Raw genomic sequence first — 20,757 nt, 5'->3', positions numbered from 1 at the left:
AATTGAGAGAAAACTAGCAGAATCAGCCACAGGGAACAGCAAGAATTGCCAGCTTTGTCCAATAAAAAAAAAAAAATTAAACCTATCAACTGTTCCCAGAATTTCATTAAAGAAAGGACAACTTTAATGCCAAAATTGGAGAAGACATACTTTCAAAATAGAGAACAATCTTTTAAATTAAATGAATCTGGATTTATGGAAGAAAGCACGATTTCATGATCAATTTTCTTCTTTCCTCTCAGGCCGGCACACCTGCCCAGCACTCCTCTCCTGACCTGAATTGGGAGCCATGATTGAGGGGTGACTGTGAGGATGTCTCCAGCATCCTGAACCTTCCTGAAGCTACTCTGATTTGGGGGCAGATACGAACTAGCTACTCCTGCCACTCACATGGAAATCGAGGCCTTCCTCCTCTCAGACCCTTCCCACTTCTGAACGCCCCGGGGTAGCCAGGTCCTTCCCAGGTGGGGGGCCCACACAGCTGCTGCCTCCTCCAAGGGTGCTCCAGCCATGGAAGTCTCCCAAGCAGAGACCCTGAGGTCTCCTTTCAGCCACCTTGAAAGGTCACACCTTTACCAACAGGGTTCTGCCTCCCCTCCCTTCCGTGGAGGACAAGTCTTCCAGAGACCATCCCTGAGCCCCCTGAGAAATGCTGGGCAGTGCCCCATCCATCAAGGGCCACATCAATCAGGACAGGACTCTGTTTTGCCTCCCACTTGCTCTGGGTCCCTCTGGCAACCTTGCTTCTGTCTTGGCTCAGCAGAGACTTTCCCACGTCCAGTCTTGCCCCTTCTCCATTTCTCTAGGAGGACGGGGACCTTCTGCAGGGACTGCTGGCCTGCCCTCTTCCCCAGACTCCCCCAGGCCGTAGGCAGGTTAGATGGGACTGGAAGGGAAACTAAAGGACTAGGTGCCCCCCTTGGCTGGAGGCAGAGGAGGAGGCGCTCTGTCCCCTTTCTCTCCCTTCGCAGGGTGTGAGCTGGGGACTCTCAGGTGTGTTGAAGGAAAGGAAACCTTGGAAGAGCTGGGTTTCTGATCCACTTTCTTGGACTTTGCCTTTTGAAAATGAAATGCTTTACTCACACAAAGATCCTTCACAGCCTAATCCTGAATCCTCAAATTGAGATTATTTTTCAAGAGTCTTCCCCATTTTTTTTTTCTCATTTAGACACAGCTGGATTCAAATCCTAAAATTTTGGTGCAGAAGGAAAATTTAATCCAATGGCATCATTTAATGACTGGGGAAATTGAGACCCAGTGAGGTCCAGTGGCCACCCAAGGTCACACAGTAGCCAGCCCCAGAGTCGAGGTCATGGGACTCCACATACTCAGCTGGGAGGTTGCCAGAGGGGCTCAAAGCACCAGGCCTGGGAAGTTGGAGCCAGACCTTGAAGGATGAGATGCTCGATACCGGCAAGTCCAAGGTCACCCCGCTTTGCCCCTGTGCCTCTTGGTGTCTGTTTGCTCTTCGTGCAAATGGAGTTAATAAACAGAGATTGCACAATAAACAGAGAATCCCAGGGGGATTCTTCAAGACCTGTTAAGAAAATTCTCTCTTGTTTACAGCAGAGTGCATCCCAAATGCGATGCCAACAGTGTTCGCTCTGAGTTGTTTATTTTAACCAAGAGGGGAAATTAGTGGCAAAAGAATATTTTGATAATGAATGGAAAGTTAGTCATGACATTTTTGAGGGGGTAAAATGTAAATAAACTTTTTAAAATAGGAGCCGTCTCAAAGGATGACAGAGGGGATTCATGGGTCTCTGCCAGTTTGAGGAGATATTTGGGGTGCCTGGAGTGTCTGCTGTGGGTTTCTGTTTCTCCCATGCACGTGTTGTGTGTGTGTGTGTGTGTGTGTGTCTCTGTGTGTGTGTGTGTGTGTGTGTGTGAGAGAGAGAGAGAGAGAGAGAGAGAGAGAGAGAGAGAGATCTCATAAAGCCATGCTAGCTAATGGAAACATTTTTAAATATTTGGAAATGGAGCTCAGAACTTTACAGAACATGACAGCATCTATTTCAAAACAACCTGGGAATATTCGGTGTCCACTCTGGCCTGGTAAATTTCCACTGCGGGCAGGGCTGCACCACTTTTTCATTCCAGCCCAACTCACTTCAAGTGGCATGATTTGATTAAGCATTTCTTCACTTTTAATTGCATGCCAGGTCTCCAGGGCATCATTGGGTGGGTGGCCCTGAGTGGGCTGGAGTGGGGACGGGAGGACATGGGAAGCTATGAAGGTCTGTGCCTGACCTTGTCCTCGGGTGTCATTCTGCCTGGTATCTGGCAAGCTTTCCCTTATTATGAACAGGCCTGGCTTTGCTGACAGAGATTTTTCGATGGTCCAAGGCAAGGAGCATCCGGGGAGAGCCTGTATCTGTGGAGCTCTTGGCCGCATGAAGGGTGGGAGGTTTTACCTTGGCCTTGGCTGAACTCCATCCACCTGGGAAATCTGGGAAATTACATCCCCCAGCTGCCCACTTGCAAACTCTATAGCCACAGTGTTTTAGAAAAAGTTTCAACATTGAAAAATCTTAACCTTTAAGCAGTCTACTCCTCTGTGAGACAAGATAAAAGTATGATCTCATTGGGCCATAGGGGGTGGGAGTACGGAGAGACCAAGAGGGGTGTTAGAAACTGCAGATCAAGTCCTGTGATGTGGTAAAATTCCACGAATGGTGTTTATTTGGGGTGCCCCAGATCATTATAGTATCTGTTATCCCCATCCTCCTCCTTAAAAGAATCCCTGGGTTGGTCAGATGTGTGCCCCATTCCCATGAAGCGGAGTACCTAGGACAGGGATTTGGAGAGAGACCTGGAGAGACCCAAAGGTCCTTCATTCCAAGTAGCCAGTCATTTCCTAGGATGAGCCATCTCAGAGACACAGTATGGCCAGTGGGACATGAATAGTGCCCACAGGTGGAGGACTTTAAGAATGAGACAGCTCTTCTGAAAGGTCACAGGAAGAGTCTCCTCCATTCTTCAGGACTCCATTTCTCAACTTCAAGATGCCGCCATCTTGAAGTCAGACAGAAGATGAAGCCAACACCAAGGCTGGTGGAGCAGAGAGAAAGAAACGGGCCACACTTCTGGGCCAGCTGCTTTACCAGCCCCCAAACCCATTATTTCTGAACTTCTCAGTATTCCCCCAAAAGCGGTGTCCCAGGCTGCTTGAAGTTTCTCTACAGAGACATATTGCAAACCAAATTACTCAAAATGACAAAGTCTTCTCTGACTGAAAAACTTTGCCTCCTTGGTGATGAGCCCTTCTCCACCAGTGAGCCACCCCCACTCGTGGGGAGCCGTCCCCCAACTAGGAACCGCCCTTTCTATGAGTGCTCCCTGTAGTGCTCCCTGGCTGACAAGTGCTCCGGCTCCCCACCCAGGACCCTCTCCTTCTCCACACAGAACTGAGACCTCAGTCCCCACACACAGGAGGCTGAAGGAGAGACCCAGGCAGGGGAAGCTTTCCTGCTCTTTCCCAGACGTGTGGGAGGGCAGCCAAGAGGAGGCCAACCTCAGCAGAGGAGGAAGGCCGGCTCAGTCCAGGAAAGGAAATTTCAACGTGGGGAAGACGTGCAAAAGAGCTATGGGGGAGCTCTTTTGAGACACTGCTCCTGGGCTTTGGGTACCAAGAAGCTGTGGGGCTTCGGGGGCGCTGGCCACATAACTACACTATCCACTGGGAGGCCTGGGCCACCAGCCACACAAAGGCTGACTTAAACCAGGATGATCCATAAGGGAGTGTGTTCTCTCCTAGAATATGAATTCCCTCGTGGGGAACTTGGGGGACGGTTGAAGAAGTGGTTCAAGGATGTCAACAAGGGCTTGCTTCTTTCCATCTCTGGTTTCAATGTGGGCTTCATTCTCTGTCTGGTGTCAAGACCGCTGCAGGAATTCTAAGCATTTTATTAAAGATTCCCACCAAGAAAACAGCTGGCTTTGCATCTCAGGCCACTCAAGAACGGCTGACTAAAGATGAATCCCAGGTCCCAGTACCCAAAGTGACATTTTATAGGGACACATTGTGTAGCACAGGAAGAGCCAGTCTGCTTGCCCTGAAGCTACCAACCAGCGAAGGAGGCTCCGTATCCTAGTGGCCTCCTTCAGGAAAGAACATGTTCCACAGCAGGGAGTTTCACGCGGACTGGATCCCAAGTCACTAGGCAAGTGGCCAGATTTGAGGGGGATCTTGTAACGAGAAGCTACAGAAGCCATCTAAGAAACCTTCCCCAGAGCACCAGTCTCCATCAGATTCTATGGAATTACATGGTCCCTTCCTTCCATGTTGGGAATCTTTATCCAGGAGACCCAACCAGCAACTCTCATCCCCTGGACAAGAGGACTTCAGGGTATCCCCCCCACCAGAGAACAAGCTATGGCTAGCGGGAAGCAGGCCCACATGAACTTGACTGTGGGTCAAACTTTTTCTTCAAATATTATCATGAAACCCTCAGGGAAAATCGAGAAAAATAATCACCACATATAGGACAAAGTTTGCTGTTTTTTTATCATAAACTCTTACAATTTTAAAAAGCTACACACATAAAATTTAGAAAACAATTTCATTAAAACTGATGGGATTTAAAAACATTTAAAAAGTAATGCAGGGCTGGGGTTGTGGCTCAGCAGCGGTAGAGCACTCGCCTAGCACGTGCGAGGCCCTGGGTTCCATCCTCAGCACCACATAAAAGTAAATAAATAAAATAAAGTTATATTTTTAAAAAGTAATGCAAAAGTAAAGCTGAGAAGCTAGGTGCGTACTTCTCTTCCTCTTTTCATTTTGTTTGTTCATGTCGTTATGATGTGGCAAGAAAATATTGCCTATGGCAAGGGACGTGGCACTGTGTCCCCCTCACACACTGCTAATGGCAATACTAATGCAGGCAGCCTATCCACAGTTTACCAAAACAGAACAAAAGATTTCAACGCATGTCAATTGTATTTATGTATTTAATTAATTATTTAGTGGTACTGGCGATTGAACCCTGGGGCACTTTGCCACTAAGCTTCATTCCTAACCCCTTTTAGTTTTTGTTTTTAGACAGGGTCTCTTTAAATTGCCCAAGCTGGACTCAAACTTGCCATTCTCCTGCCTCAGCCACTTAGGTCGATTACAGGAGTACAGGGGTGTGCCACCGTGCCCAGCATAAAATGTACATGAACCTTGAACCTGTGATTTCACATCCAAGAATTGGATGAGAAAGAATTGGAGAGAAGACACCCAAAGTGATGCTATACACCCCAAAATATCCAACTTGATGTTGTTTTGGATGCTGAAATGTTGGAAATTTACCAAAATGTCTCATGACATTGGATTACCTAAGTAGGTGATGGTACAACCATCCCATAATGCGCAGCCATTGGAATTAATACTGAAGAATGTCTCATCACACAGATGATGTTAAAAGTCAAAGAGTTATAAATCATTAAGTCCAGCGTAAATTTTCATAATTGCAGCAAATTGTCAATGCAATGTAGGGTTTAAATTTTATTTAAAAGTACAAAAACTGGCACACATAGTTGTTTCTTAGAGGGCTCTTCAGCCAGTATGTGCCAGGATGGCCATAGAGGACATTTCAAACATTTTACAATTATGTTAACTTCCCTGGGCCACTTCCCATTCTTCCTACTGTACTGTCACCATTCCATCCCCAGGACTTCCCAGACCTTCCCACCACTCAGAAACCAAAGGGTCAACACCCAGGCCAGTAGAAGCCACCACCCAACAGATTGCTGTATGCTCTTATTGGTCGGCATCCGCACTAAACCCATTGTCCAACACTTTGGATGTCATTCCTGTGGCTGGTGTGTGCAGATAGGTATGCCCCCAAGGACAAGCACAAAGAGCCTAGTCCCTCTCCATGCTGGAAGCATCTTACTATTTGGTGTTCAACTGTTCCCCACACAAAGTAGTTTTATTGATTGATCATTATTTCATTGCCCACAGGGTAATATCTTGGTTAACTATATCCCTGTTTTCCACTTTTTTGTTCACACAGAAAATACCTTACAGCCATGCCTCAGCACCCACAGGGGACTGGTTCCAGGACCCCCGCAGCTAACAAAATCACTGGATGCTAAGTCCCTTGTGCAAAATGGTGCGACATTTGCACATAACCTATGCACGTCCTCCTGCGTACTTTTCAGTCATCCAGATTACTTGTAATACCCGCATCATATTAAGATGTATTGTGCATTACAGTACAATTAAATTATGTATTATTACAATACAATGTGAATGCTCTGCTAATAGTTCTTAAACTATTGTTTAGGGGGTAATGACAAGGGGGGAAAGCCTGGACATGTTCAGTAAGACACACGCTTTTTTAAACATTTTCAATCCCTTGTTAGTTGAATCCACAGATGAGGAACTCATGAAGATGGAGGGTTGCCTTTATTTATCAAAATGCAACTAAGGAATAGTTCAACGTGTAGGTATTTTTTTTTTAAAGAGGGGGGGGAGAGAGAGAGAGAGAATTTTTTTTAATATTTATTTTTTAGTTCTCGGCGGACACAACATCTTTGTTGGTATGTGGTGCTGAGGATCGAACCCGGGCCGCACGCATGCCAGGCGAGCGCGCTACCGCTTGAGCCACATCCCCAGCCCAGCGTGTAGGTATTTTTTAATCCAGTGTCCTTCATTGCCTACTTTCCCAGCCTCTGGACCACTCCTGGCTTCCATCTTGAATCCCAAGAGCTAATTCCACAGTATGGAAGGCCCATGTGCTAAAGGCTGGGTGCCCAGCCTCTGGTGCTATTGAGAGGGACCTTAGGAGGTGGCCTAGTGGGAGTTAGTTAGGTCCCTGGGGGTATGCCCTTGAAGAGGATGCTTCCTCATGTCCATTAGTTGAACAGTTCCTGTCACCATATACTGTGCCACCACGGGCCCAGAGCAACAGGATCAAAAGACCACAGACGGATGGGAAGGACGGTAGAATGAGACAGACATTATCACCCTATGTCCATGGATGATTACACTATTGGTGTGACTCTGCACCATGTACAGCCAGAGGGATGAGAAGTTGTGCTCCATTTGTGTACAATGTGTCAAATGCATTCTACTGTCATGCATAACTCATTAGAACATTAAAAAAAAAAAATACCACAGACCGAAAGCTCTGAAGCCATGAACCAAAATAAAACTTTTCCCTCAAGAAATTGATCATCTAAGTATTTTGTTATAGGGACAGAAAGTTGACCAACACACTTCTTGAGCACAAGCCTTAAATCCAGAACGTCTGGTCTTGACGTCACCAGCAAACTTCACTTCTTGGTATCAGGGCAGCTTCAGAAGGAAGGCTGTCTCTGGGGAAGCCAAGCGGTGAGGGGACACACCTGCAGGCTACCAAAAGTCCCGCTCACTGGAGGCAGGTGGCTCCCCAACTGTTGGTGAAGGTAAAGAACAATGTTCTCCATCAAAACCTATTATGCATAAGCCTTTGGTCCAACAACAGGTCTTCTCACACACTCACAAAAAGAAAAAAAAGAAAATCTGTACAAGTGTGCTTCCTAAAGTATTGTAGGAAATAGTAAAAAAAAAAAAAAAAAAAAAAAAAGAGAGAGAGAGAGAGAAATAAACCCAGAGTCTATTAATAGAGGAACATTGACATATGGGAAATCTATTATAGCTGCTGAAAACACAAGGTAAAACTCCATAATATGAAAAGATATTCAACATGAATTGATAAATCAAAAATAAAAATTTGCAGAACAGGCAGAGAGTCATCCCTTGGTATCTATCCACGGGGGACTGGTTTCAGGACCCTAGGTGAAGACGAAAATCTATGGGTGCTCAAGTTCATGCAGCATTTGCATCTAACCTACATTCTTCCTTCTCTATGCTTAAATCATCTCTAGATTAATCTAATACCCAACACAATGCAAACACCACCTGAATAGTTGTTAACTGTATTGTTTGGAGAATAGTAACAAGAAAAAAAGTCTGTACATGTTCAGTACAGACACATCCATGGTTGGCTGAATCTGAGGGTGTGGAAACGACAGATAAGGAGGCACAGCTGTACTATGATCCCATATGCTTTAAAAAGATTTTTCAAAAATCTATATCTATGCATAGAACATTTCTGGAAGCTATAGTCCTGGGGATTCATGGGAACAGGAAGGGGAGAGAGATGACTGGTTAGGACTCTTTTTCTTTCCCCTTTTCAGTTTTCTGTAGTGTTTTAGCTTTTTTGCCATGAGCAACGATGATTTTTAAAGACCTACTTCCTGACATTTAAGCCAGGCCTAGGCAAAACATCAGCTACAGCCCACTGAGCCAGGCAAAGGCTTGAGCTTTGGTGGGTAATTGACGTGTCAGGGGACCTGCCCATGAGTGATTTCCATCTCCGCTATCAAGGTCACCTCAGGGCAGGGCCTCTCAAACTTTTCCACAGAAGTACCCCCAATGACAAAACAGAACAAACATGTAACCTCAGGGGATGGAGGAAATTGGCTCAAATCTCTGCCTCAAGCAAGATTTCTTTAGTATCCAGACTATCTTCAAAATTCAAGCAAGTTTTGGTTTTAATCCATAAGAGTTATATATGATTTATTGTTTAAAAAACCCTTCAGATATTTATTAGCTAGGCACAGTGGTGCAGGTCTGTAATCCTAGGTACGTGGGAAGCTGAGGCAGGAGGATCACAAGTTCAATGCCAGCCTCAGCAACTCAGTGAGATCTTGCTTCAAAATAAAAAAGAGGGCTGGAGATGTACTCAGTGGCAGAGCACCTTTGATTCCATCCTCAGTACCACCATAAAAAGAGAAAAGAAGGAGCAGGGATTGTGGCTCAGTGGCAGAGTGCTTGCCTCACATGTGTGAGGCACTGGGTTCGATCCTCAGCACCACATAAAAATAAATAAATAGAAAATAAAGGTATAGTATCCATCGGCAACTAAAAAATTTTTTTTAAAAAAAGAAAAGATAAGCCTAATAATAATCTTATTCATAGATGCAGAATCATTATATTAGTAAGCCCCTCACTCCTATTTGAAAGAAACTAAAATCCAGGATAGAATTTAACAAGGAAACATTTATTCATAGTCAGGCTCTAAGGCAAGAAAAGTAAAAGTGATGGCAACAGTTCAAGGTGAGGGACTGATGGAAATCTAGCCTTCAGTGGAGGCTGGGAACTGCGATTTAATGTCCATGAGGAAACAAGCATGGGCCAGACTCCAGCCCGTGCAGAGCAAGAGCTGAGCCAAAACAGAGGGCTGGGGTCCCGGTGGCCCTCTACTTGCTATAAGGAGGAAAAATATCAGGAAGACTCTACCTACTTGTCTGCTTGCCGTCCATTCAGACTTTGGGGAAGAAAAAGAGAAAAATACTGACAATCAGAACCCACGCCAGCACTGTTGGGCAGTGTGGAGTCACAATACAGCACAGAAGGTAGTTCTGGACTCCGGAAGTCCACAAGGGCCATGGTAGAGGAAAATACAGATCCATTCAACAGGGTGATTCCCAAACCCAGGGACCTGACCATGAAAATATCAGCCACAGTAAAGATAAGCAGAGCTAACCAGCTATGTTCCGTTAGTAACAGTTAATTATGTTGGTATCAAGCAAGGGTAATGGGACATTAGTTCTTATCTTGTTTAAATGTAAAAAAAAAAAAAACCAATTACTTAACAAGATTAAACATATAAAGGAAGAACCTAAGAAAAATTTTAATAGCGGTATTGTCAGAAAAAAAAAAAACATGGACAAGTTTGAAAAAGGAAACATTTACATTTTCCACAGGAAAATGCATTTGATGCACAGAATGTCCTATGTACACAAGGGCAGGGTTCGAGAACTGGAGGACTCAAGGAAATTACCCAACCTGCCACAAAATAATAAAGAGATAGAACATATGAGGGGAAGCTAAGAGACACAAATATTTGAAAGGAAGGAACCAAAATAGACCCAAGAGGAGTTTCAATACATATTTTAAAAAAGAAGAATGGGGCAACTGTCAAAGAACTAATGGCTGAGACCTCTCCAGTTCTGAAGCAAACACAAGCCCTCAGTTAGAGAAGTACACCAAAGCCTGAGGAGGATCATTAAAATAAATACCTGGATGCACCCTAGTGGAACCACAGCATAACCGAGACCAAGAAAATCACCCAGGCTTTACAGGTCAGAGGGGAAAACTTAACAGGCCTAAAGGAGAATTAAGTTGCATAATCAAGAAGAAAGAGAGAGAATATCTTTTTTTTTTTTTCAAGTGACCACAGAACAAATCTCAAGTTTTCCAAAAATAAAAATAGAACAAAAGACAGGCTTTAATAACAACATAGAAAATAATGTGGAAAACCAGGAAATAAAAGCCCTTACTATCTGGAAAAATTTTAAACACTATATTAAATAGCTGTTGAGAGAAAAAGAAATATACAAACATTAATACAAATAACAGAGGGTGACAAGAAAGAAGATCCGGCCTTTAGATATGAATTCAAAATAATAAATATATTCAGCCAAAATAAAGAAATAATAAAAGCTAAGCCAATGCATCCCCAGGGAAGAAGCACTACATGAAATACTTAGGACATTTTTCAAACTAAAAAATAAAAATGTTTTCCATGTAAAAACAGAACTTTAGGAAGGGGCAAAGAGGACTGGAGAAAGTTAATATATGGAAAAAGAGAAATTTTTTCTGTATGAAGCAGAAATGGTAATGTCTCATGAGCTTTATGACATATGTATAAAGATAAAATTACACAAAACAATATCCCAAAGTGTGGAAGAGAATAAATGAAACAAACTGTATTAACTAAGAAGTAAAAGTAACAATTTAAAGTAAAAGGTGATAAGGATACATGAAATCTTTAGGGCAATTGAACCAAAAAAAGTATAATTAAAAATCTAATTAATAATATTAAAAATATTAATAATTCTAAGGAGAAATTTGTGGAATTATGTCCTTTCGCATTTAAACCAAACTCAGCAAAATTTGGCTATCTGTTCTTGATTTTTCACTCAATAAAACAGAATAGGTACCTCTGAATGTGTGTGTGTGTGTGTGTGTGTGTGTGTGTGTACCTCAAAACCAAAAGCAGGTTTAATGGAGAAATGAGAAAATATTTTACTCTGAAGTCAAGAATGAGACAAATATTTGCTTACTATTATTCTAGAGGCATTAGCCAACACAATTGGAAAAAGAAGACAATTAAAAGTATAAAAACTGGATGGGAGATTAAACTATCACTATTTGCAGGTAATTTGGTTTTATGCTTTGGAAACCCAAAAGAAATAAATAAAAATTATGATAATCATTAAGAGAATTCAATGAGATAGTAGGATGTTTAATATATAAATCTTTGATAACATTTGGAACTTATTCTACTAAGCCCTGTTTTATACACACACATACATACATATAAATAAAAATGAGGAAATGAGATAGATCTTACTAACCATGACACAAATTCTAGAAGCTGCAAAATACATGGTAGATAATTTCAACTACATGAAAATTTAAAAACTCCTTATAGCCAAAAACAAACCAGATTAAAACCTTCTCTCTCTCCCTCCCTGCACCTCCCCCCCAACACACAACAAAGTTAGTCGGTAAATGACAAAATGACAAATATATGTAATTCACATCACAAACGTAGGGTGAATTTTGCTAGTCTCTAAAAAGCTTGTGCAAATTGATAAAGGCAAAAGGTTTAAAAAAAACAGTAAAATGGACACAAATATGGACAGCTTACAGGAAACTACATATAGTTCTTAAACATATGAAAACATGCTCAATGTCAATCATAATAAGAAATACACCAACAAAAAAACATATCGATTTTGTAAAATGCATCAGAAATGGCAAAAATCCAAAAGTTTAATAAGCCTCCCCGCTGACCATCTCTGGAGCATGGGCAGTCTCTCTTTTGGCTTGCTATAGGTTCTGGGGGCACTGGTGGGCATGCCCCCTGCAGAGGGTACTCTGGCAACATCTTCCCATTAGAGATGCACTTGCCCTCAGACTCAGCGGTTCCACCTCTAGCACTCACCCTATGTGTGAACAGAATCATGTGCTAAAGGAAGAACTGCAAAGTTATCCGTGGCAACATTGTTTAAAAGCAAAATATTGCAAACAACTTCAATATCCCTCTATAGAGAATTGTTTGGGCACATATTGGATAGTAAACATTATTTAAAAAAAAGAATAAAGAAATGCTTCATGAATCATGTTGAAAGATGTCTACAATACCCCGTTAACTGTCAACAGCAAGACAGGGAACTCTGTATTGTGTATTATCAATCTAGAAGAAAGAGTTGGGTGGGGGAGAATATATTTTCATTGACTGGCTGGTTGGTGCTAAAAAAAAGTCTCTGAAACATTCCCAACAAATCAACAACAGTGGCTACCTCCCTGGGGTGAGGATAAGAACTGAGCAGGTGGCTGCATCAATGATTATAGCGGCACAATTCACAATAGCTAGACTGTGGAACCAACCTAGATGCCCTTCAATAGATGAATGGATAAAGAAAATGTGGCATCTATACACAATGGAATATTATGCAGCACTAAGAAATGACAAAATCATAGAATTTGCAGGGAAATGGATGGCATTAGAGCAGATTATGCTAAGTGAAGCTAGCCAAGCCCTAAAAAACAAATGCCAAATGTCTGCTTTGATATAAAGAGAACAACTAAGAACAGAACAGGAAGGAAGAGCATGTGGAAAAGACTACAGATAACAAAGACGAATGGGGGGAGAGAAACGGAGAGAGAAGGGAAAGCATATGGAAATGGTAGGAGACCTTCAAGGATACATAAAATTACAAGAGGCTATGAGGGGCAAGGGGGAGGGAAAAAAAAGGGAGAGAATTGAACAACAGCAGGGGAGATAGAGAGGGAAGATGGGAGGGGAGGGGAGGGGAGGGGTGATAGTAGGGGTTAGGAAAGGTAGCAGAATACAACAGACACTAATATGGCATTATGTAAAAATGTGAATATGTAACAGATGTGATTCTGCAATCTATATTTGGGGTGAAAATGGGAGTTCAAAACACAATTTGAGTCTAATGTATGAAAGATGATATATCATGAGCTATGTAATGCTTTAAATAATCAATAAAAAATTAAAAAAAAAAAAAAAAAAAAAAATGACAAGAGAAAAAAAAAAAAAAAAAAAAAAAAAAAAAAGAACTGAGCAGGTGAGATGGAACACTTTTTACCACATAACGTTTTATATTTGTTATTTTTTTGAACCCCTACAATGCATTATTTATTTGAAAAGCTAAATAAATAAAACCTTCCCCTCTGTGAAGGGGATATAGGCAATGTCCCTCTCTTTCTCCCCCCTTCTTGTCCCCAGAGCAGCTTGGCTCCTGCTGCACTAAGGAATGAGCACGTGAGGTTGTCTTGGTTTCACAGAGCCTGCTGTCCACACGGCTGAGTCCCTGAGGGTCACAGGACTTGCTCAGACCTGTCCAGTGAGGTCAAGGGTAATCCTAGAGCCAGAAACCCAGGGCTGCAGCAGAAACCCCACTCCTGAGGTAAGGAGGCAGGTGCCCAGGGGTGGAGGCCTTTCTGTGGGCATCCACCATGTCTGCATTCCCGAGGGGCTGACAGAGAGTCCAGGGCCAGCTGGCCAGGATAACCAGGCTTTGAGGAACTTTCTGAACTCACCTCTGCCTTCTCTATCCCTGATCACCCTCCAAGCCTGGTGAGTTCAGACAGGATTACCCAACCAAGGAGGGGCAGAGACCTGGCAAGGAAAGTGGCCGGAAATGGCTGCCCCGAGGGCCTGGCTCATGACTGGCCTATGACAGAAGCAAGGCTGAAGCTGGACACCAGAGTCCATTTTTTAACCCCCTGGGGGACACTCCACACTGCTCATTTATTTCTTCATGAGGACTTCTATCCCCCTCCCCAGGGGCTGGAGGGCAGGGCATAGCACCCACGCTGTGTGTTGGCAGTAATGACCGGCATGTACATGGCTGCCAGGGCCGATGGGCCACCCTGGGCCTGGGCAGGGAAGGACTTGTCAGAATGCTCTCTGCCTCCTCTGTGATCACTGAGCACTTACTGTGACCCAAGTCCCTCCTGGGGTGCCCCTGGGCATCCCAAAGCTCCACGGTTCCTCCTGTCAGGCCCCTCCACACATCGCTGCACATGATCACAACCCTCGCCCACAGGCCTCCAAGTGCTTTTTGCAGCTAAATTGTATTCACAAGAACGCGGCCTCCTGGGAGTCACGGATTTCTGTTGTGCCTTCTCGTGTTCTCAGAGTCTCCAGCACAGCCTAGAACACACAGCAAGTCTTGCGATAAATGCTTGCTGGTGGCCTGCCAGTACTCAAGCTAAAAGTGGAGCTGCATTAAGAGAGGTCAAGGCTTAGCTGCAGCTGTGCCCTCCAACTGTCACACTCAACCTAAAAGCTAATGTGCAAGGTCAGTGTCAAGGCCCTAGGAGCTAGACTCCACCCTGACCCACCTCTACCCTACTGGCTGCTGACCCCCTTACTCACTCCACTCCAGGGACAGTTCCCACCTTCTTACCCTCCAAGAGGAAGGGCCTCAGTCCCACCTCAGACCCTGATGGGCAAACCCCCCACACCCCTGAACCGTTCTTGCCCTAGAACTCCAGGGGCTCACCTTCTTGCCTATTTGCTGGGCCTCTGCTCAAAGACCACCTTCTCCACAAATCCATCCTCCCTGCCCTATTACAAATCACTCCCCAACCTCCCATGCTCCCACACCTTTTCCCTGCTTTATTCTTCTCCATCCTTATCACTACTTTTAAAATTCTATAGTTTTCCTGTTTGTTTTATAATTGTATCCTCCAACAACAGGTTTTCCAACAACAGAGATTTTTGTGTTGTGCTCAGTGCTGTACAATAAGCATAGAATAGTGCCTGGCACATAATAGGTGGTTAATAATTATTTACTGAGTGCACCAATAAATGTACAGACTAATTAATTTAGCTGTAGCTCTTGCTCCAAGTTAATTCAACTAAAATGGCATAGATTAGACATCATTTATGCATGTGAATGAAAATCACTTCCATATATTTCTCTGTGGTCTCATAGAGAGAATTTCATTTTATTTTAGTCTCACAGATCACCTTAGTGGGTAAATGGGGCAGGAACTGTAAATATCCTCATTTCACAGAGGTGAAAAGTAAAGACTCAAGAGAGGTGAGATTTTCCTAGAACCTTCAGCTAGTTACTAGCAGAACTGGGGCACAGGGATTTTTTGTCACTGATTCTGGACTTCATTTATGTAGGGATAGTAAGGTGTGATACCTTTCCTCACTCATAAGGGCTGCACTGACATTCCTATCACAAAAGACAATTTAACAAACAAAAGCTTAACCGATGTAGTTAACCAAAGTTTTACCTAACATGAAAGACTCCAGAAATGAAGATCCAAACACTCAAGAAAAAAAGTCTTATGTTTACTCTTGTTGACCTAGCGTAAAATTAACCTAACTGAGAGCAAAGAAAATTAGGACTGCAATGAGGGAGAAACAGATTCAAGCAGTCTTGAAAAGGTGCTTCAGGGCTGGGGATGTGCCTCACGCATGTAGGCACTGGGTTCCATCCTCCGTACCACATAAAAATAAATAAACACAATAAAGATATTGTATAATTTAAAAATATATTTTAAAAAAAAGAAAAGTTGCTTCAAAGTTATACAAAATGACAGCCATGTTTATGGCTTTAAATAAAAGAGGATGGATAATTACATCATTTGTTAGTCAGAAGTTTTGACTGGTTGGGTTGGATTGACTGGCAAGGGTTAAGCTCTTTTATAAGAAGGGATTGGGTGTTAGGTAGTTTGGAGAAAGGGGTTCATTATATAGAAGGTCAGCAGGGATTAACTGTGTTTCAAAGGACAACTGGAATCTGGGGTGGGTGTGTCTGCAGCCCCACTCAAAGGTTCAACCTGGATCCCATCTAAGATTTGACTAACAGTGACCGCAGGACTCCATTTTATGTGCTGTAAACTAATGCTACTCCACTTTGATATTTTTACTTGACAGTTTCAATGAAAAGTGGACAGTGCAGTAGACACGTTATTGGACAAAAGGTATGACCTCAGGGAATGGACTGGGCCAGTGAGCAGCAAGGCCTGTCTGCTCCAATTCTTCTTGGCCACTCTACATAGTGGTCCTTCCTAGTAGGAATGTGACTGAGCCCTTCTGGAAGGAAGTCCTGTGATCTATCAGAAAAGGTGGATGGAAGAACTTCTTTATGGCCAGCTCTTACACAGAAAGGCAGAAGGAAGACGATAGTAATATCTCTAGGTTTTGATGGCTGCTTTTGTGAAAAACAGGTTGGAGTTTCTACCACCTGCCTGTGGAGCAGAGGAGAGCAGAAGACAGACAGCCAGGAGAACAGACAGCCTGCCCCAAAACAGCCTCAGAGTTCAAGTACTCAGCATGCCATGTGCCCTACTTCCCTGGATGTCTTCCTGAACCCCAAACCTTAGTGTAGGGCTTTGGGTTGTTTGTGGGCCCTTCTTCCTCTTCGATTCTAGGGACTCTTCCTGAAACTTCCTACTTTGCTACAAGAAGAAACACCTGTAATTTTCCCTTTCCTGCCTCCTAGATGGCCATCCATCTTCCCCAAGCCCTAAACTGGCCCGGCCACTGCAATTCCCTTTTGGCAGAAGTCTGTGCTCTAATGTTTGGACTGTGTCCCCAGGTTCCTCCACATGGCAAGGAGCAGAAACAGGTCTGGATGCCCGGAAGTCCTGGGGATTTATCGCTACAATTGAGGTGTAACGGATTAAGGGAGTGAAGGGAAGGATTTGGGGCACCTCCGCTTCCCTGCCTAGTTCTCCACTCAGAATCCGCCCCCCCCCCCGCACCCTCTCAGGAGCAAAGGGTCCCTCCTCTGTAGCCTTGTAATTTTCTGTTCCTTTCTGAATCATAACACACCGATCTGTTTCATTGGGCTGGTGGCTGGGGGGCCCTCCTTACCCTGTTTCCGCACCTTTGGTAACTCAACCCTTTTCTTTTTAGGTCCCACCAGCCACTTCTAAAAGGGGATCATAGTTCAAGGGTGGGTAGATTTAGGAAGGTGCCCCGCTTGTGCATTCTCCCCACACACGGAGTTGCAAAGCCCCAAGAGGAACAATTCCAGGCGGGATTTGTAGCTGGGGTGGGCGCGGTGGGGGCTGGGGATGGTGGTCTGCAACGCGCACACACCACAAGGCAGGGATCGTCCACCCACCACACGCGGTCCCCGCGGTGATTACAGGCATCGCCTGCTTCCCTCTGATTTGCTGAAATAGCTAGCCCTCGCAAGAGACGGAGAGAACAGGGGGCGACCGCGACTCGCAGCACGGCGTCCCGTGAACAGGCGCCGAGACCCGGGGTGGTGGTGGGGGGGGTGGTTGCCGCTGCGCCGCGAGCGGGCTCTGCCCGGCGGCGGGCTGCACGGCGCTGAGCACTCCTTTCCTCCAGGGGCCGCCGAGGGGCCGCGCCGAGCGCATGGAATTTTCCACCGCGCAGCCAGCCTGCAGAGTCGCGTCTCATTGGCGGAGCGGGGGGCGCCTGTCCCCGCGTGGGTGCGGACATGAGATTAGCCAGGGAGCCCTCCTCAGTGGGCTTTGCAAGGTTCTGATTAATCAGGTCAGCGGGGCCAGGGAGGGGAGGGGAGGGACGGTGGGAACCGAGCTTGTTTTCTAACCCAGCCCTGCAAAGCCTCTCAGGCCGCCTGGCTACAAAGAAAATGCACCAGTAAGCAGGGAGAAGTAGGGGCAGACCTTAGAAATTACCTCTTCGTGGTAGAATTCCCCTAGGAACCGCTGAAAAATAAGCTTTGCATTGCTAAGGCCCTCCCCTCCCCCATCTCCTCTTAATCTCCCCCACTCCCCAAATAGGCTGGGGCTGACGCAGACCCACACTCTCCCAGGCCTTGACATCTTGATGTTTAACCCCTTAAGTACCCACTGCCGGCAACACATTCCCTTTCTGCAGTGACTTTCACAGACTCTCAGCCAAACCAGACCTTCAGAATCAAATTGCACCCCGACCCCTGGTCCATCAAGAAATGCAGCCTGTGAAAGACAGTTGGAACAAGCGAGCGAGAGTGATCTTTTTGTCCGTGGCTGAATCTGTGTGAAATCTCCACAAGGACATTAAAAATGTGTGCCAAGACAGGAACAGTGTTCACCAGCAGGCTCGAATCATGTTGGCTTGATGGGGTGTATGCATGCTCCAGTCCTGTTGGCTTGATGGGGTGTATGCATGTGCCAGTCCTGTTGATTTACGATTGAAAACAGCCCCTGGTTTTATTTCTCTTGGGGTTTCTGGCCTTAGGAAGCTCTTTTCTGAAGTTATTGTTAAATTCTCCCTAAGGGCTGGCTCTGGCCCTCAAGACTTGCTTGGAGAGAGAATGAGTGCTGTTCCCCAGGTCAGGGTTTCAGAATGGCTGCAGGATGCGTCTGGCTCCCAAGACTGCTGTCCCTTGCCAATTTGGGCACCTCATAATTCAAGTCTTTTGCTTTTAAAATGAGGCTAAAAGTTTCCTCATAAAGTTAAGTGGAGATTAATTCTATGACCTAGAAATTCTACTCCGAGGTATGTACCCACAAGAACTGAAAACAGATACCTAGTATGGGTAGATCCTAGTATTACTAAGGTTCAAGACAACACTATCCACAGTAGCCCAAGGCAGGAAGTAACCTGATTGTCCATCCAGAGATGAGTGGATAACAAAATGGGGGATGTCTATACAATGGGATATGGCTCACACACCCCCCCCCCAAAAAAAAGAAAAAAATGAAGGGAATTCTGAGCTGGGGAACTCAGTGGTAGAGAAACACTAGCCCAGCATGTGTGAGGCCCTGGATTCAACCTCCAACACCACCCAAAAATAGGGAAATTCTGATGTGGATGAACCTCAGAGACAGACTGAGTGGAAAAGCCAGACACAAAAGACCCTACGTTGTATGGATCCCTTTGTGGGATACATCCAGATAGGCAAAGCCCCAGAGATAGAGCCATAGCTGGTGATTTCAAGGAACTGGGGGAGGGAGGAGGAGGAATTAGTGCTTGATGTGCACTGGGCTTCCTTCTGGGGTGATTTGGCACCAGAGAGAGGCTATGGTTACACACCTTTATGAATGAACTGTCATTGGATCGTACACTTTAAAATGGTTAATCTTATGCAATGTGAAATTTGCCTCAATAAAAAAATTAATGAAACTAATAATAAAAATCTCCAGAGATTCAATGTGATTATCCAAATAGAGATGTTTGATCAAGTGAAAAAGCCTATCTTTTGAGTCCTAGAATGTTATTATGTTATTTCCTAGAATGAATGATTACCTCTTTTCAAATTTTTCAGTTAAAACTCAGGCAACTGGAGGCCCATGCAGCTCTGGCTGTAGCATCAACCATCGATGGAACATTATACAGTCCTGAGAGTCCTGTGATCTGTGAGGAGGGGAGACTCTGCGCTGTTGATCTGACACCCTGCACCAGAGTGCCCCACGGCAATCTGTCCTTCAGGCAGAAGGGTGGTACCATGGAGACCACTGAAACTCTGGATGGCAGGATTAGGTGTGGAAGAACTTCAATACAGGATCTCCAAAGGAAAGACCCACTCAATGCATACCATGGTAGACTGCCCCAGCCGGAGCCAGGCTGCAGAGGCCAGAGTTTATCTCGGCTTCTACATGGGGGACCTTGGGCCAAGGCTCTTGCCAAGAGTCAGGGGTTTGTTTATTTGTTTGTTTGGTTTTGCTTTTTGTGTTTTGTTTTTGTACTGGGGATTGAACCCAGGAGCACTCGACCACTGAGCCACATCCCCAGCCCTTTTTTATATTTTTAGATAGGCTCTCGCTGAGTTGCTTAGGACCTTGATTGCTGAGGGCCATTGCCAAGTAGGAATGACGCATCGAAATTTCCTTGCCAGCGTACCCCATGTTAAATAGACTTGCCTTGGAATTTCGCTGTTGACATTGCATGTAAGGTGACCTTGCTCAAGGACCAGGGCAGATCCAGGTTTAGAGCTGATCAGGTTTGAGGAAGTATCCCGGTCCTTGGGTTTAGGGCGTTCCCGGTTTAAGACAATATGGGTTTTAGGGAAGTTGGAGGTTGAAGATTATTGCTGCTGGAAATAGGGCGTTCCTGCTACCTGAGCTCCTGTCGAGTTCTCATGAGATTCAGAAAGTATTTTGGGAAAAAAGCCTGGTGGAGTAGGTGAATTGGGCGGCAACAGAACTGGGATTTCCCGAGAACGTGTGTAGAGGCCGGTGTGAGTTCGGGAATAAAGAATTGCTGTTTGAATCTACAAGGTGTGTGGTGGCTCGTGATCTTGTGCCCAGCCAAGACATTGGCACTTGATAAGTTGCTGAGGCTGGCTTTGAACTCGACATCCTCCTGCCTCAGCCTCCCACGTCGCTGGGATTACAGGCAGCACCATTGTGTCCTGAAAGAGTCAGTTTCCTTCTCTAACAAATGTGATGTATTGAAGTACCTACTGCATAGGATTGCTATCAGGATTGAGCTAACTCGTGCATGTGCCAGAAACAGAGTATGTGCTCAACAAACACTAGTTGGTGTTTCTAAGGAAGACGTAAACAATGGAAAGAAATGGAGTGGTTTGTGCTTTGTTGGGGAGGGGGATGTGAGATGATGAAAACAGGGGTCACTGAGGACATTTAAAGCAAAGCAGGATGGCTCTGAAGTTGTTTAAAGTACTGTGGAGAACTACAGGGTGGGATGGGATAGGGGACTCTGGGTGAGAGGAGAATGACAAGAAAAAGGAAAGAATATCAAAAAGAATATTCTGAAAAAAGCAAAGAGGAGC

At 44.8% G+C, this 20,757-nt stretch overlaps 1 long non-coding RNA gene across 2 annotated transcripts; it reads left to right on the top strand.

Annotated features, from left to right (window-relative positions):
- Positions 1-13,399: 13,399 nt before the first annotated feature.
- Positions 13,400-20,527, top strand: LOC308653225. Of its 2 annotated transcripts, XR_014023023.1 has the most exons (5): positions 13,405-13,482; positions 15,975-16,021; positions 16,268-16,668; positions 17,403-17,570; positions 19,291-20,526. It is a non-coding gene; the product is annotated as an uncharacterized lncRNA (long non-coding RNA). The 2 variants fall into 2 exon arrangements; XR_014023022.1 differs by having other exon boundaries at positions 13,400-13,482; positions 15,975-16,668; positions 19,291-20,527.
- The last annotated feature ends 230 nt before the right edge of the window (positions 20,528-20,757 follow it).

Source organism: Spermophilus citellus (genome assembly GCF_964194105.1).
Source record: "Spermophilus citellus genome assembly, chromosome: 7".
Lineage (NCBI taxonomy): Eukaryota > Metazoa > Chordata > Mammalia > Rodentia > Sciuridae > Spermophilus > Spermophilus citellus.
Note: the sequence above shows the minus strand (reverse complement) of the source record. Positions and strands in the feature narration are given on the sequence as shown.